Source organism: Oryctolagus cuniculus, chromosome 8 (genome assembly GCF_051225735.1).
Source record: "Oryctolagus cuniculus isolate XC-2025 breed Fujian yellow rabbit chromosome 8, ASM5122573v1, whole genome shotgun sequence".
In the NCBI taxonomy this organism is placed as follows: domain Eukaryota; kingdom Metazoa; phylum Chordata; class Mammalia; order Lagomorpha; family Leporidae; genus Oryctolagus; species Oryctolagus cuniculus.
The window spans coordinates 148686032-148702275 of NC_142874.1; the positions used below are offsets into that span (position 1 = coordinate 148686032).

Genomic DNA, 16244 nt, shown 5'->3' on the forward strand with positions numbered 1-16244 from the left:
CTCTCTCCTGAGAATGTTAACTGGTGTAGTGCCCTCTGCAATCTCACCAAGAACCAGGGCAGATGCCCACACAGCAGGGAAAAGTTTCTCAAATAGGTGGAGTGGCTGGGGATTGTGGCGCAGTGGTGACCACAGATGTTTGAGCATTCAGATGTCTATTTGCAAGCTCATACTCTCGGGGAGGAAAATACCATGTGTTTTCATTTTCTTCAAAGCAAAACAGACCTGTCGGCAGCCAAGGGGTTGGGGAAATTTAAGCTCATTTTTGTTGCTGCTTCTCATGTTGGTCCCTCGTGGCATGAACAAGATGGCCACTGCTCCCTGGCACCATGAGAGACACTACAGATATCAAGCAGAAATCCCAGATTTTCAGGAGTCTACCCTGTGATGTGGACCTCGGATGCCAAATGTGCAGTGAGAGAACGGGGTGAGGAGTGCTGAGCGTGTGCCAAATATTTCAGGATCCTGGCACAAAAACAGCCCTCTGAGTTTGCCTGCTGCGAGGTCAAGGGTTGTGGATGTCAGGTGTGAGCAGGCAGCAGCAGGGAGTCCAGGACGGCACACAGGGCCAGGAGAGCTCTCGTTTGCCATTCGAATCTCTTGGTCCTGGTCTCGTTATCGTTCAGATAAGGTTTTTACACAGGATCTCAGAGCCATGCACTTAGGCACTTGTGATGTCAGAATGGGCAGGCCACAGTGTTGACCGTGTCACCACAGCTTGACCCACGCTCCTGAAACTGCCTGCCATGAACCTCAGCAGGACCCGTCCTGAGAGTGGCTGGTCGTCCCAGACCCCACAGGCACCGAGTCCTCTGCTTCAGCCTGGCACAATGCCCAGCCACTGTCCGCAGGTAGAAGCATGGGGTGGGCAGGGTCACAGGCTGGGGCTGTCCTCTGTATTTTGAGCATACAGCTTGGAGCAACTAACTGAAATTTGCTGAGACTCAGTTCTCACAGGAGAGGGGCAGGCATGCACAGCTGCTCGCCTGAGAGAGGAAAAAAAATCACACAGCATCACACGTGAAAGAGGAAAAAAAACAAACACAGGTTCACATATTAGAAGGACAGGTACAAACATGGACTCACCTGAAAGGGAGGCAGATACAGACAAGGTCTCACGTGAGCAGGAGGCAGCTACGTACAGGGTCTCACCTGAGGGAGGCAGATACACACAGGGTCTCACCTGAGGGGGTGCAGATACACACAGGGTCTCACCTGAGGGAGGCAGATACACACAGGATCTCACCTGAGGGGGGGCAGATACACACAGGGTCTCACCTGAGGGGGGGCAGATACACACAGGGTCTCACCTGAGGGAGGCAGATACGTACAGGGTCTCACCTGAGGGGGTGCAGATACACACAGGGTCTCACCTGAGGGAGGCAGATACACACAGGGTCTCACCTGAGGGGGTGCAGATACACACAGGGTCTCACCTGAGGGGGGCAGATACACACAGGGTCTCACCTGAGGGGGGGCAGATACACACAGGGTCTCACCTGAGGGGGGGCAGATACACACAGGGTCTCACCTGAGGGGGTGCAGATACGTACAGGGTCTCACCTGAGGGGGGGCAGATACACACAGGGTCTCACCTGAGGGAGGCAGATACACAAGGGTCTCACATGAGGTGGGGCAGATACACACAGGGTCTCACCTGAGGGGGGGCAGATACACACAGGGTCTCACCTGAGGGAGGCAGATACACACAGTATCTCACCTGAGGGGGAGACAGACACACAGGGTCTCACCTGAGAGAGGGGCAGATACACACAGGGTCTCACCTGAGGGGGGGCAGATACACACAGGGTCTCACCTGAGGGGGGGCAGATACACACAGGGTCTCACCTGAGGGGGGGCAGATACACACAGGGTCTCACCTGAGGGGGTGCAGATACACACAGGGTCTCACCTGAGGGAGGCAGATACACACAGGGTCTCACCTGAGGGGGGGCAGATACACACAGGGTCTCACCTGAGGGGATACAGATACATACAGGGTCTCACCTGAGAGAGGGGCAGATACACACAGGGTCTCACCTGAGGGGGGGGGCAGATACACACAGGGTCTCACCTGAGGGGGGGCAGATACACACAGGGTCTCACCTGAGGGAGGCAGATACACACAGGGTCTCACCTGAGGGGGGGCAGATACACACAGGGTCTCACCTGAGAGAGGGGCAGATACACACAGGGTCTCACCTGAGGGGGGGTGCAGATACACACAGGGTCTCACCTGAGGGGGGGCAGATACACACAGGGTCTCACCTGAGGGAGGCAGATACACACAGGGTCTCACCTGAGGGGGGGCAGATACACACAGGGTCTCACCTGAGGGAGGCAGATACACACAGGGTCTCACCTGAGGGGGGCAGATACACACAGGGTCTCACCTGAGGGAGGCAGATACACACAGGGTCTCACCTGAGGGGGGGCAGATACACACAGGGTCTCACCTGAGGGGGGCAGATACACACAGGGTCTCACCTGAGGGAGGCAGATACGCGCAGGGTCTCACCTGAGGGGGTCAGGGATACACACAGTATCTCACCTGAGACAGGGGCAAAGTCACATAGGGTCTCACCTGATGGGGGCAGATACAGGGTCTCACCTGAGGGAGGCAGATACACACAGAGTCTCATCAGGGAGGGGTAAGGTAGACAGAGGTTCTTACCTGAGGGGACAGCCATGCACAGGTGTCCAGTGGTGGCCTGGGCGATATTTTTAGTGAGTGGCCCTGCCTCAGTGCTCCTAGCCTACTTTCGCATCCCTCACTGGTCAGTCTGCCCCAAGGGTTGTTGAGACTCCAGCCTAGCCCTGCCTCTGCCTCTGCTGTGAGGGGTCCCAGTTCCCCAGGGAGAGTCCAGGCAGACATACCATTCTGTCAGCTTTGGAGCCCTGTAGTCTCAGCAGGAAACAGCACCCAGAGCAGCCCTTCCTGCTTGGAGCATTACCATGGCGACGCAGGCAGTGCGCTGAGGGGACATTTGTGGGAGCCTTGCCCTGCCTCTCTACAAGGCCGCTCCCCTGCCCCCAGAGCTGCACTCCTTTGTCCAGCAGGTAATGCCTGGCCACAGGGCAGTCCTGCCAAGTACGCTGCTCTCCTCCAATCAGGAGCAAGTCCTACAGTTTATTGGTTGAACTGGAGGCAGCTGTGCGGAAGCTGTTTACTTCTCTCCCAGCGCCATATTGTGGGAGAGCAGATGCATAGAATAAGTCTTAATTCCAGTAACTCAGTCCAGTCCGGGCTGCTCCCCACAATCTGGGTTTAGTAAATCATTATGTTGATGTACTACATAATTTTGGAAAATTAATTCTGGTCTGGTCAAGAGCAATAAAATAAAGAAATGACTAATGTGCATTGGCGATAAGTTGAAGCACATTCAACTAGCAGGGGCTCTTTGTAAATCAGAAAAGAAATAGAAGCAAATGGGTGAAAATGTTGACACGAATGGTGCTGACCTTTTAGAAAAAAATGCCTCATGCCCCATGGAAAAGGCAAAATCGAAATATGAAAATCCATTCTGTCTGGGTGCAAAACTCAGCTGCACCTGAAGATGGCAAGGCAGGGAGGGGCTGGATTCATGACTGGGGCTCAGCATCTCCAGAACCACGTTGGTGACAGCCACAGTGGCCTGGGGACTAAGGACGGGCCCAGCAAGGGGTTGCAGGGAGGGAGGCACTTCCTGACCGGGCAGCACCTGCACTTCACCAGTCCCTGGAGCCCACCATCCAGGTGGCTTCTGCAGGGAGCTGAAGAGCAGCAAACACGTTTCCGTGTGTTTCTGCTTCTTTTATTTGGCTGCAGTGACATAAGAGCGGTTGCACTGTGCATGACGTGAGCCAGAAGTGAGTTGTGGCATCAGCAGAAGCCTGTATTTCAGGCCCATGTGCAGAGGTGCAGGAGCTTGTAGCTTCTGGAAAAGTCCTTCTGAGAAGCACTTCCCCATGGTGCCTCAGTGGACTGCAGCAGAGAGGCCATTGCCAATGCTAAGAGCACCAGGCAGGGACCCAAGTCAGTTACACAAAGAGGGAGAGATACAGAGTGAGAGAATCTTCCACCCACTGGTTCACTCCCCAGTTGGCCACAACAGGCAGGGCTGAGCTAGGCCAAAGCCAGGAGTCAGGAGCTTCTTCCAGGTCTCCCACCTGGGTGGCAGGCACCCAAGCACTTGACCCTCTTCAGCTGCTTTCTTAGGCCTTTAACAGGGAGCTGGATTAGAAATGGAGCAGCCAGGACAGGAACCAGCCCCGATGTGGGATGACGGTGTTGCAGGCGGCAGCTTTACCTGCTGTGCCACCACGCCGCCCCCAGGTTGTGTGTTTCATAGACAGAGCCAAGCATGGGAAGGGGTCTGAGCCACAGCATCAGAAAGGGCAACCAGGCAGAGCTCACTCAGCAGCAGCTCTGGGCCAGCATCAGCCCTGTTGGTGGGGACACCCTGTGCTAGGGCAGAGGAATACGTGGGAGCAATAGTCCTAAATTACTAAGATTTGGGGGCCCCATAATACAATGTTGAAAACAAGTGAGGCCATAGCTTCCTGAGAGAAGGCTAGGTAGCATAACTTCCAATGTTTGTAAGTAAGTAGGTACATCACATCATCTCTGGGGGAGAAACTGGAAGCAACTTATTATACCTATTAATTTCAGGTCCCTGAAAAAAACCCATAAACTGTAAGTTTTACAACCTGATGGTGTCTCACTCATTTGTATGACTTTAGAGAGTTTTATTGCTTGCATGATACATGGGTTAGGAACAGATTTCATTGTCTATCCCAGAAAATCCAAAATAAGAACAGCTTAACCCAGGTATACGTTTACTTCTCTGGCACACAGAAGAAATCTAGAAATACATCTGTATATTGACAAGCCCAGAGCATGGCAGCTGCCTTCCCTTCCAGCACTCTGACACGTGAGGTCTCCGTCCTCAGGCTTAGGATATTTGTGGCAGCTCTAGCCATTGCATCCACATTCCAAACCTCAGAAAGGAAGAAGGGCATGTGTGGGGAGCAACTCGGACTATACTGTTACTGGAATTAAGACTTATTCTATGCATCTGCTCTCCCACAATGTGGCGCTGGGAGGTGGAGCGTACAGCTTCTACCCAGCTGCCCCTTACCAACTTGATAAGCTGCAAGAGCCGCTCCTGATTGGAGGAGAGCGGCGCGCTCGGCGTGTGGGTAGCAGAGCACGGATTGGTGGAGAGGACTATAAAGGAGGAGAGAGACAACATGCACCAGGGAACATCTAAGGGGAACATCCGAAGGAACACCTGTGCAGCCCCCGAGAGAGCCGGCCGGCGGTGTGCCGCTCCCCCGCGGAAGTGGGGAATGTGGCAGGGGGAACCGCCCTTCCACGGAGGTGGAAGGGACAGTAGCCAACCCGGGAAGAACCAGCAGCAAACCCGGGGAGGGCCGAGCAGACAAAAGAACAGCGCAGGGTCCTGTGTCGTTCCTCCACGAAGACGGGGAGCGACATAATGGTGCCGTGACTCGGATATGAAGCCTAGGCAGGGTTTAGTGTCGTTCCTCCACGAAGAGGGGGAGCAACATAATGGTGCCGTGACTCGGATAGGAAACTTAGGAGGGAAGAAATGGGAAAATACCGGAGAGAGAGACTAGCAAACAGCCTAGGGAAAAGCTGGACGAAAAAGGTGCCAGAAGAAGCTATTGAAAGCCTAGGCATAGACTCGGATACGGACTGTGGGAAAGAAGTTAGGATTTAAAGTGAAAGCAAGAAGAAACTTAGACTCAGATACGGACTGCAGGTTGAAAGTGAAAGTGAAACCTATAAGAAACTTAGACTTGGATACGGACTGTGGGGAGAGGCCAGGAGAAATGAGGGAGGAATATTGTTGGAAGAAAACTTAGGGAAACATACCGGGTAGAGAAAAATGTTAGGGAGGATGAAGCCACGAGTGCAGGCCGAGGTGGAGACTTAAGCCAGCTTGGAATTCTTCAAGTCAGCCCGGGGAGCAAGAGGCGAAGATCTGGAACCAGAGGCAGAGACGTGGGCCGCCAGGTTGGAATTCGCCAGGTTAGTCCGGGGAACTTGGATTGAATGCTAGTGGCGGAGACGTAAGCTACGCTGTGTGACTCACGGAAGCCGCCGCGTGCAGAGAGAGCACGGGGCGTGAATAGATAGGGAACGCGGGGCTGGCGCGAGGCCGTGGTGCGGACGCGAAGGGGCGTGGAGACCGCGGAGTGTGCGCGCGAAGCCGAGCCACGCAGAGCCGGGAGCCCGCCGGGGGGGCGGGCGCCGGGAAGCCACAGGGATAAGAGAAACAGAAGTTTAGAAGTAAAATGAAGCCGGCGCCGTGGCTCAATAGGCTAATCCTCCACCTTGCGGCGCCGGCACACCGGGTTCTAGTCCCGGTTGGGGCGCCGGATTCTGTCCCGGTTGCCCCTCTTCCAGGCCAGCTCTCTGCTATGGCCAGGGAGTGCAGTGGAGGATGGCCCAGGTGCTTGGGCCCTGCACCCCATGGGAGACCAGGAAAAGCACCTGGCTCCTGGCTCCTGCCAGGATCAGCGCGGTGCGCCGGCTGCAGCGGCGGCCATTGGAGGGTGAACCAACGGCAAAGGAAGACCTTTCTCTCTGTCTCTCTCTCTCACTGTCCACTCTGCCTGTCAAAAAAAAAAAAAAAAAAAAAAAAAAAAAAAAAAAAGAAGTAAAATGAGAGAAATAGGAATGCTGGAAGATAGAAGTAAAATGGAAGAAATAGGAATGCCCGGAGATAGAGAAATAGAGAAATAGAAAGGCCTCCCCACAACGTGGCAATGAGAGAGCTTGGATTCGGTCTGCCTGATTAGTAAGGCGGTAAGCATCAGCAGGCAGCTCGACCAGAGTATGAGCTGCAGGTCACCGAAGACAGGCACATTATCAACACCAATAAGTCTCCCCACAATACGGCAATGAGAAGGCTTGGATTCGGTTTGCCTGATAGGACTTGGAAGCACCTGCAGGCAGAGCAGAGCATGCGCTGCAGGGCACCGAACACAGGCACGCATCAGCGCCTAAAAACCTCCTCACAACATGGCGAAGAGAGGACCCGGTTTCGGTTTGCCTGATTGATAGGACTTGTAAGAACCTGTGGGCAACTCTAGCAAGCAGAGCAGAGTGTGTGCCGTGGGGCACCGAAGACAGGTGCGTATCAACACCAAAAATAAAAAGAAAGGGGGATCTGTGGGGAGCAACTGGGAGCAACTCGGACTAGACTAAGTTACTGGAATTAAGACTTATTCTATGCATCTGCTTTCCCACAATATGGCACTGAGAAGGGAAACAGCTTCTACACAGCTGCCTCCAGTTCAACCAATAAACTGTGGGACCTGCTCCTGATTGGAGGAGAGCAGTGTACTTGGTGTGTGGGTAGCAGAGTTGGGATTGGTGGAAGAGGACTATAAAGGAGGAGAGAGACGGCATGCACCAGGAACATCTAAGGGGAACATCTGAAGGAACACCTGTGCAGCCCCCGAGAGAGCCGGCCGGCGGTGTGCCACTCCCCCGCGGAAGTGGGGAATGTGGCAGGGGGAACTGCCCTTCCACGGAGGTGGAGGGACGGCAGCCAACCTGGGAAGAACCAGCAGCAAACCCGGGGAGGGCCAAGCAGACGAAAGAACAGCGCAGGGTCCTGTGTCGTTCCTCCACGAAGACGGGGAGCGACAGGCATGTCTCCGCTCCAAGGAGAATTTCTGATAGTCTCTTCCTGCTCTTCCACTTACATCTCAACCGCAGCCCAGATGTAGCTGCAAAATAGAAAAGAAGATAAAGAAAGAGGAGCACTAACTGAGACCGGCAAAGCCCATGAAATTCCCCAGCAGAGGTATCGCTGGGGCCCGAGCAGGTGAGGACAGAGAGAAGAGAGCACAAGGTGTATCTGAAGATGCAGTGGTCTGCCTTCTGAAGCTCCATGGAAAGTGATCATCTACACATCCAAGAGACTCCAGGCTTCCAAGTTTACTCCCTCGTGGGATAAACCCAGATATTCACACCTGGACCCATCATCACTGTCCAAAAGGGAAGCAGAGCCTTGAGAGCAGTAGAGCGAGATGTAAGAGGTTCTGGGATGAGACTGACAGCTGAATTCTTTTTTTTTTTTTTGACAGGCAGAGTGGACAGTGAGAGAGAGAGAAAGGTCTTCCTTTGCCATTGGTTCACCCTCCAATGGCTGCCGCGACCGGCGCACCGCGCTGATCTGATGGCAGGAGCCAGGTGCTTCTCCTGGTCTCCCATGGGGTGCAGGGCCCAAGCACTTGGGCCATCCTCCACTGCACTCCCGGGCCACAGCAGAGAGCTGGCCTGGAAGAGGGGCAACTGGGACAGAATCCGGCGCCCCAACCAGGACTAGAACCCGGTGTGCTGGCGCCGCAAGGCGGAGGATTAGCCTAGTGAGCCGCGGCGCCGGCCTGACAGCTGATTTCTTACCAGAACCACGCAGGCCGGAGGCATGGGGTGGAAAACTCGGATTGCACAAGCACAAGAACAGGGCTCTATAGCAAAATCAGTCTGAAAATGCGGCAGTGAAGGTGTTTCAAAATAAGCCAAACCACAGAACTCATAACTAGCAGGAATGCTCTGTACAAAATACCGGGGAGCGCTTCAGACTTCAAGAAAAGGGGAACGTAGTAAGGGGAATGACTGAGGAATGCAGCAGATGGCAGTTCATCAGTGTGGTTATAACTGTTGTATGCCCAGTTCTCAAAGACCTGAGAGAATCTATGGGAATGCGTCAAGAACCACATTAATCTGGGAGGATGAAAATACTCACAAAGCAAGGATGCATATAAGAGGTGTACTTGAGCCCTGGTTGTGCAAAGTGGTGGTGTGTGGAGTGTGCAGTCTTAACCTGGCTATGCACATGGTGGTGTGTGGAGTGTGTACTCTGCATCCTGGCTGTGCACATAGTGGAGTGTGGTGTGTGCACTCTGAGCCTGGCTGTGCACATGGTGGAGTGTGGAGTGTGCACACTGAGCCTTGCAGTGCACATGGTGGAGTGTGGAATGTGTACTCTGAGCCTGGCTGTGCACATGGTGGTGTGTGGAGTGTGCACTCTGAGCCTGGCTGTGCACAGGGTGGAGTGTGGAGAGTGTACTCTGAGCCTGTCTGTGCACAGTGATCGTGTGTGTTGTGTGCTCTAGCCTGGCTATGCACAGTGGTGGTGTATGGAGTGTGTAATCTAGCCTGGCTCTGCACATGGTGGAATGTGGAGTGTGCACTGTGCACCCTGTCTGTGCAGAGTGGAGGTGTGTGGTGTGTGCACTCTAGCCTGGCTGTGCACATGGTGGTGTGTGGAGTGTGCACTCTATCCTGGCTGTGCACATGGTGGAGTGTGGAGTGTGCACTCTGAGCCTGGCTATGCATATGGTGGTGTATGGAGTGTGCACTCTGAGCCTGGCTGTGCACAGGGTGGAGTGTGGAGAGTGTACTCTGAGCCTGTCTGTGCACAGTGATCGTCTGTGTTGTGTGCTCTAGCCTGGCTATGCACAGTGGTGGAGTGTGGAGTGTGCACTCTGAGCCTGGCTGTGCACATGGTGGAGTGTGGAGTGTGCACCCTGAGCTTGGCTGTGCACATGGTGGAGTGTGGAGTGTGCACTCTGAGCCTGGCTGTGCACATGGTGGAGTGTGGAGTGTGCACCCTGAGCTTGGCTGTGCACAGTGGTGGTATGTGTTGTATGCTCTAGCCTGGCTGTGTACATTGTTGGATTGTGGAGTGTGCACTCTGAGCTTGGCTGTGCACAAGGTGGTATGTGGAGTGTGCACTCTAGCCTGGCTGTGCACATGTTGGTGTGTGGTGTGTGCACTCTAGCCTGGCTGTGCACATGGTGGAGTGTGGAGTGTGCACTTTGAGACTGGCTATGCACAGTCGTGGTGTGTAGAGTGTGCACTCTGAGCCTGGCTGTGCACATGGTGGTGTGTGGAGTTTGCACTCTGAGCCTGTATGTGCACAGAGGTGGTGTGTAGAGTGTGCACTCTGAGCCTGGCTGTGCACAGAGGTGGTGTGTAGAGTGTGCACTCTAGCCTGGCTGTTTACATGGTGGTTTGTGGAGTGTGCACTCTGAGGTTACCTTGTCCATAGCTGTTTTCCTGGCCCATTGTTGAGTTTGCAGGCAGAGAAATATGGACCCAACCCAGCGTTCCTCTGCTGCACTGCAGCCCGCACTCCCATGGCTAGGCACTGCCTCTCCTCTTCCCAGACCCACCCATGCACAGGTGGACTCTGGGGCTTCGTTACATTAGGGAAGCTGGGCTGGGGCAGCCCCACAGGGACAAAGTCCGAGCCTGCATGCTGGTTTTGCTTCCTGGAGCTGGGTTGCTCTTATATGGGAGCTGGTGAAGCCACACCCTTTCTGCAGCTCCACTTCCTTTCAAGGCAGTGCGGCCACTCTGCCACCTCAGAGGGTAAAGTCTCACAGAAGGGCGTGGAGAGAGGACTGCTTTGTCCAGGAAGCCAGAGAGGGAAGTCATCGCACACTCTGGACAGAGGCCTCTCCTTTGACCCAGGGCCAGCTTTGCTCCCTGCAGTACTCGTTGGGGCTGTGGGCATCTGTGAGAAACAGATGCAGACTGTGTCCCTGCAGGTGCCAGAGAAGTGCCTCCTGCTCCACCCCTTGCTCTCCTGGGATGGAAGGGGAATTGCCCGTAGGCAGCCTCTGCACCCTATCTTGCAAAAGCCAGATGCTCTGTGTGGGGAAGCTGGCTGGAGAGCAGGCCCTTCCCAGCCTCAGCTGGCAGGTGCACCTGCCACAAACACTTCCTCTCCTCATCCGACCCGCACTTCCCATGTCAGCTAGAGCCGCAGCCTCCTCCCATACTCAGGGACCTGGCGCTGTGCTCCTGGGGTTCTGCAGAGTGTGCAGGTGCTGGGTACACACAAGGGACCAGCAGGGAGAGGGGAGGGAGCCGCTTCTCAGAGACTGCCTCACAGCTTCGTTCCGGAAAGCCTGTTCCTGGCCGGCACGTGGACAGGAGGAGGGCAGCAGGTGGATGGGCCAGTGATGCCTCTCACCTAGCATCCTTACCGCCCCTCTGCCCAGCACAGAGACACCGGGTCCCTGTGTTAGGGACAGGGTCAAAGCAGGGAGTTGGTAGGAAGAAGAGAGCAGTGAGTGAGCAGGAAGAGGAGGCAGAGAATAAAAAGACAACAGGGAAGGAAGGTCAGGAGGAAGAGGAAGGGAGAGAGCCCAGGGCAGCACAGGGGGCAGGGGCCACACTGGCTTGCCAGTAACCCAGAGGTGTTATGATGTGATTTCTGTGAAACAGGTGGCCAAGAACCAAAGTACTAAAAATTAGACCAAAAAACACCTCCCTGAAATTGCTGCCTAGAAGGCAGAGAGGGTTCTCAGCTGTATGCCTATCAGTCATCAGATTCTGTCACCAACTGTGGTTCTGTTGCTGAAGCAGAATAGTAGGCAGCTCATGCTGTGTGTCAGCCTCCCCACTGCCAGTGTCGCCTGGCTTAGGGCCCCGCTGCCCTTGTGGGTCCTGCTGTTCCCCTTGCTCTGTTCCAGTGACTGGGCTCTGAGTTGGAAATCTGGGACCCATGGGCTCCTGCTCCCTGCGACCCTGTCCTCATTCAGAGGATTCCAGGTAAAGGTGGGGCTTGTGGGGCCTCCCTGCTGACCCTGGGCCCGCCTGGGGCTGAGCTGTGCCCTCTGAAGATGGCCCCAGGCAGTTCTCATTCATGGTCGCCCAGGGCACACGCCAGAGGGGCCAGGGTGTGGCATTGAGGGGGCAGGGCAAAGTCACGCCATGGCACCAGAACACGGTGGGCTCTGCCTTGAGCATGGGAAACTGTGTGGCTTCCTCTTAGCAATGCTGGTTTCTAGGAGCAAGAACATCTCCCAGCAGGTGCTGTAAATGCCACAGGGCCAGTTCCTAAGACAAGCTGAAGATGAATTATTCCTGTGTGTTTATTGCCAAGAGCACTTTTCATGATGGTGACAGAGTGACAGGGTATCTTGGGCGGTGTCGGGTTGGGGACAGGGACAAGAAAGTCTTTCTGTGGCAGCACTAGGCCAGGACACAGGAACCAGGCCTCTTTGGGGTACCAGGTCCCAGCCATTGCACCCTGCAGCTCTGGAACCCTCTGGGCGCCAGCTTCTCCCAAGCAGAGGCAGAGAGGGCCCAGGGCTGCCCCAGCCCAGAGCCGGGAACCTGGTCAGAACAGCAGCCAAGGAGAGGGAAGAGGCCTGCATCTCTTCCTTATTCTCTGCCCTTCCAGGTGTGCCGGGTCCTGGGAGGGCCAGGGCGGCACACTCCTGTCTGGATGACGAAGGGCACTGCATGTGGCTGGGAGAATCGGTCAGGATGAGGCAGCACTCAGGGCTGGCTATGGGGAGGACCGAGCTCCATGTGGCAGCCTCCCTGTCTCTCCCTGTCTCTCTGTCTCTCTCTGTCCCTCTGCCCCGTCTCTCTCTCTTCCGTCTCTCTCTCTCTCTGTGTCCCTCTGCCCTGTCTGACTCTCTGTCTCTGTCTCCTTCTCTCTGAGTCTCTCTTTCTCCTCTTCCCTCTGCCCTGTCTCTCCCTCCTCCCCATCCCCATTTCTCCCCACCCCGTCCATCTGTCCTCTCTCTCTCCCTCTCTCTTTCCCTCTGTCCTGACTCTCTGTCTCTGTCTCCTTCTCTCTGTGTCTCTTTCTCCTCTTCGCCCCCTTCCCTCTGCCCTGTCTCTCCCTCCTCCCCATCCCCATTTCTCCCCCCGCCCGTCTGTCCTCTCTCTCTCCCCCTCTCTCTGTCCCTCTGTCCTGACTCTCTATCTCTGTCTCCTTCTCTCTGTGTCTCTTTCTCCTCTCTCTCCCTCACTCCCGCTCACCTCTGCCTCTGTGCTCCCCTCACCCACCCCTCGCCGGTGCGAGGACCACGTTTTTACCTTGGGCCCACCTGGGAGTGCCAGCATGATCTCCTGTCTTGAGTGCCTGCAAGGTTCCTTTCCACATCTGTATTTGTGAATGCCCTTCACATGCATGTGCATACACTGCCACATATGTGTTCATACGAACCTGCATGTGTGTTCATATATGTGAGTGTGTGCACAGACACATTTACATCCATAGACACAAACACGTGGGTGCACAACCAGATATTACCAGTCACACACACGCGCACACATACACCTTGCACTATTACTGAAATTCACACACAGTCACACACACACACACACACACACACACACACACACACTGGAGAGGCTGCTTCCCTGGACAGGGCTGGAGTGCAAACTGCAGACACGCAGGCATGCTGCAAGCTCTCAGGGAAGTCGGTGTGGAGCTGGCTGAGGGAGGGGCGAGCTGGAGAGGCCTGGGGGCCAGAGATGCTGCGTCCTGCACATTCTGGGCCTACACTGGCCTCCCCCTGCCTCATTTTTGGAGTCAGAATGTGTGGTGGTGTCCGTGTGGATGTGGTTTCTTCCTGGGTCTGCAAATGCCACAGAGGGTCTGACCATCGAGGCAAGTGGGAGCCAGGGCCACAGTGGGGACCTGGTCCAACACCCCAGCAGTGGGGGTCTCTACACACCGTCGGGATTCCATGGCAGTGCCCTTGTGTTTTCCTGAGCATAATTTCATGTTCAAAGACCTTGGCAAAGCAGTGGTTATGAAGGGCTGTCTCTGGGAACAGATGCAGCTGCAGCAGCAGGAAGGGCCCCACAGAGGGGCAGGCCTCCAGGCCAGGCTGGAGCCTCATGGTCTCTGCATCCATTCAGGTGGCTGGTGCTCTGCCCACTCCTGAGTTTAAAGATTTATTATTTATTTGAAATGCAGAGTGACACAGAGAGAGGGGGAAAGACACACACAGAGAGAGGTATCTTCCATCCACTGATTCACTCCCCAGATGGCCGCCGTGCCTGGCATAAGCCAGGAGCCAGGAACTCCATCTAAGTCTCCCATGTGGGTCCAGGGGCCCAAGCTCCTGGGCCATCTTCTGCTGCTTTCTCAGGTCATAGTAGGGAGCTGGATTGGAAGTGGAGCAGCTGGGACTTATATGGGATGACAGCACCCCTCACTGTGCCACAGCATCAGCCCTATACTCCCATATATAAAACAGCAAATATCGGTATCTCCCATGGTTTTGACAATTTTGAGAATATCCCATGGGAAAAAAAAAGAAACATAAAATGAGATGCTAAATCCTGTATATCTTTGTCCAGATTTCTAGAGATGAGAAATTGTACACGTTAATATCTCTGTAACTATCGGTTTTGTAAAATGGAATCCTATAAATGCCGCGAGGGGCATGATTCAGAAGTACTCTCAGGGCAGAAGTGTGGCACTGTGGCTCAGCTGCTGTGTGACATGCCTGAGTGCCTGGTTCAGGTCCAGACTCCCGGCTTCTGATCCAGCCTCCAGCCAGTGGGCACCTGGGAGGCAGCAGGGGATGGTCCATGTGGTTAGGTCCCTGCCACCCACGTGGGAGAGCTGGATGGGATTCCTGGCTTCTGCCCAGTCTTGGCTGCTATGGGAATTTCAGGAGTAAACCAGCAGATGGGAGCTCTCTGTCCATCTGTCTGTCTTTCAAATTTAAAAAGACAAGAAAAGAGAAATGTGCCCCAGATTCCACCAGGCGGTGTCAGCCTGATGTTCAGAGCTGCAGATCAGTGGGAAAGGAGGAGCTGTATCCATTTCCTGTGGCTGCTGTGAAAACTCACATTGACCTAACAGCTCAATGCACAGTGTGCTGTCTGCCAGCCCTGTGTTCCCTGGCAAGGTCCAGGGAGAGTCTGCGTCCCACCCTCCCAGCTTCCAGAGCCGCCCTGTCCATGGCCTGGGCCCTTCCCCCCAGTGTAGTCCTGCTTGTTGATAATTTTCAGTATTGATAATCCTGTGTGTTCTTGCCATTTATTCAGAGAAGAATCCTGAATGCTGGCTCACATAGACCAGACGACATGGTGAGTTTTTAAGGGTTTATTTAGTGAGAGAAGTGCACAGGAGAGTGAGGGTTTTAATTAGGGGAGAGAAGTCTGGAAGCTAAGTTGGATCCATCCCAGGCAGAGAGCAGGCAGGGAGCAAGCCATGCGGAGCAAGCGTGCAGGCAAGAAAGCAGAGAGCGGGCAGCCCAAATGCCACAAGGCAACCAGGGCACAACCAAAAAACAGCAGCCACTGTGCTCCAGGCCTTTAATCTGCTCCCAAAGGGGAGTGGTTACATAGTCTGATTGGCAGGTGGGCTTCCAGGCGAGATCGGAGAGGGACATGAGATCACAGGGGGCGTGGTCTCCAGCTTACACATCTAATCAGTTTCATCCTATCTGCCAGCCTGCTGCACCCCCACAGCTGCTGTCACTGACCAGACTCCCCCAGGGTCCCGCCTGGACTTCCCCTTGCCTTCCACTAGAGGGAGCTGTGTGAACGCCGTGGTGCACAGCACCAGCAGTCACACCGCCCACCACATCCCCTCCCCAGACACCCACAGGTGCTGTGTGCTCAGGAGACCAGAGGGACCTCGGGCATGCTGCTGGCCTTGCTGCTGCGGGTCCTGCCCCCACCTGCTGCAGGTCCCACTTCACCCCAGGCCCCCCAGTGCTTCTTCTGCCTCCTCCCCCTAGCTCCCGGTGCCTCTGGGCCCTCACAGACAGTGTGGTCTTCAAGCAGGCAGTGTGGAGCAGGTGAGGGGTCACCTCCCAGCTCCTGGTGTTTTACCCTTTAGCAATGACCTCACTTGCCCTGTTGTCCCATCGCCTCCTTCCTAAGTGGGCAGTGAGCTCTGTGGGGAAGCGAATGGTGCTTTGTTTGCTGCTGAAGTTCAAGACTCACCCAGTTTGGAGATGTTTTGTGACCTCCCTAAGGAAGTGCCCACAGGAAGGCCTGGGGCTGTTGGCAGTGGGGCGCGTGCAGGCCCTCGGCCAGCTGCAGGCCAGGACCCCCCTCCCATAGCGGCCTCAGTTCCCTCTTTGGCTAATGGGGCTGGTGGTCACTGTCCCTCGCAGCAGCTTTTGTCCCTGGACTCGTCGTGGGGCCTGGGTGTGGGGGTCGTGTTAGCAGAGATGGGTGTGGTGGGTTCTTGTCCTCATTCAAGAAAGAGTTCAGACATGAGACAGAGAGCAGTGGGAAGCAAGGTAGCAGGGTTTATTGGGGTAGGGCGTCCATCAGAACAGATGGGACAGAATCCAGGAGTGTGCCTGGTCACTCAGACTGGGGAGAGCAAGGGCGCATGGTTAAATGGACAGCGTGCACCATGCAGGCCAGGCAGGCGGCTCAGCAGAGAGCTCAGTGCTGAGTGTGCAGTCCGTATTTAGACTGGGGCTTCTAAGGT

The 16244-nt window shown here is 55.1% G+C and overlaps 1 protein-coding gene across 4 annotated transcripts in view; it reads right to left on the minus strand.

Moving 5' to 3' along the window:
- Positions 1-3137, minus strand: part of FBXO25 (F-box protein 25) — a 43588-nt gene extending 40451 nt beyond the window's left edge. The window contains exons 1-3 of one of the 4 annotated variants that reach the window (XM_089302838.1): positions 2878-3137; positions 2585-2611; positions 1087-1152 (exon numbers count right to left, since the gene is read on the minus strand). The gene's annotated coding sequence lies outside the window, so the exon portion shown is untranslated. Of the gene's footprint in view, positions 1-1086; positions 1184-2551; positions 2612-2877 lie in introns of those variants that run through there. The other 3 variants (XM_089302837.1, XM_089302839.1, XM_089302840.1) reach the window with 3 other exon arrangements.
- Between the last annotated feature and the right edge of the window lie 13107 nt (positions 3138-16244).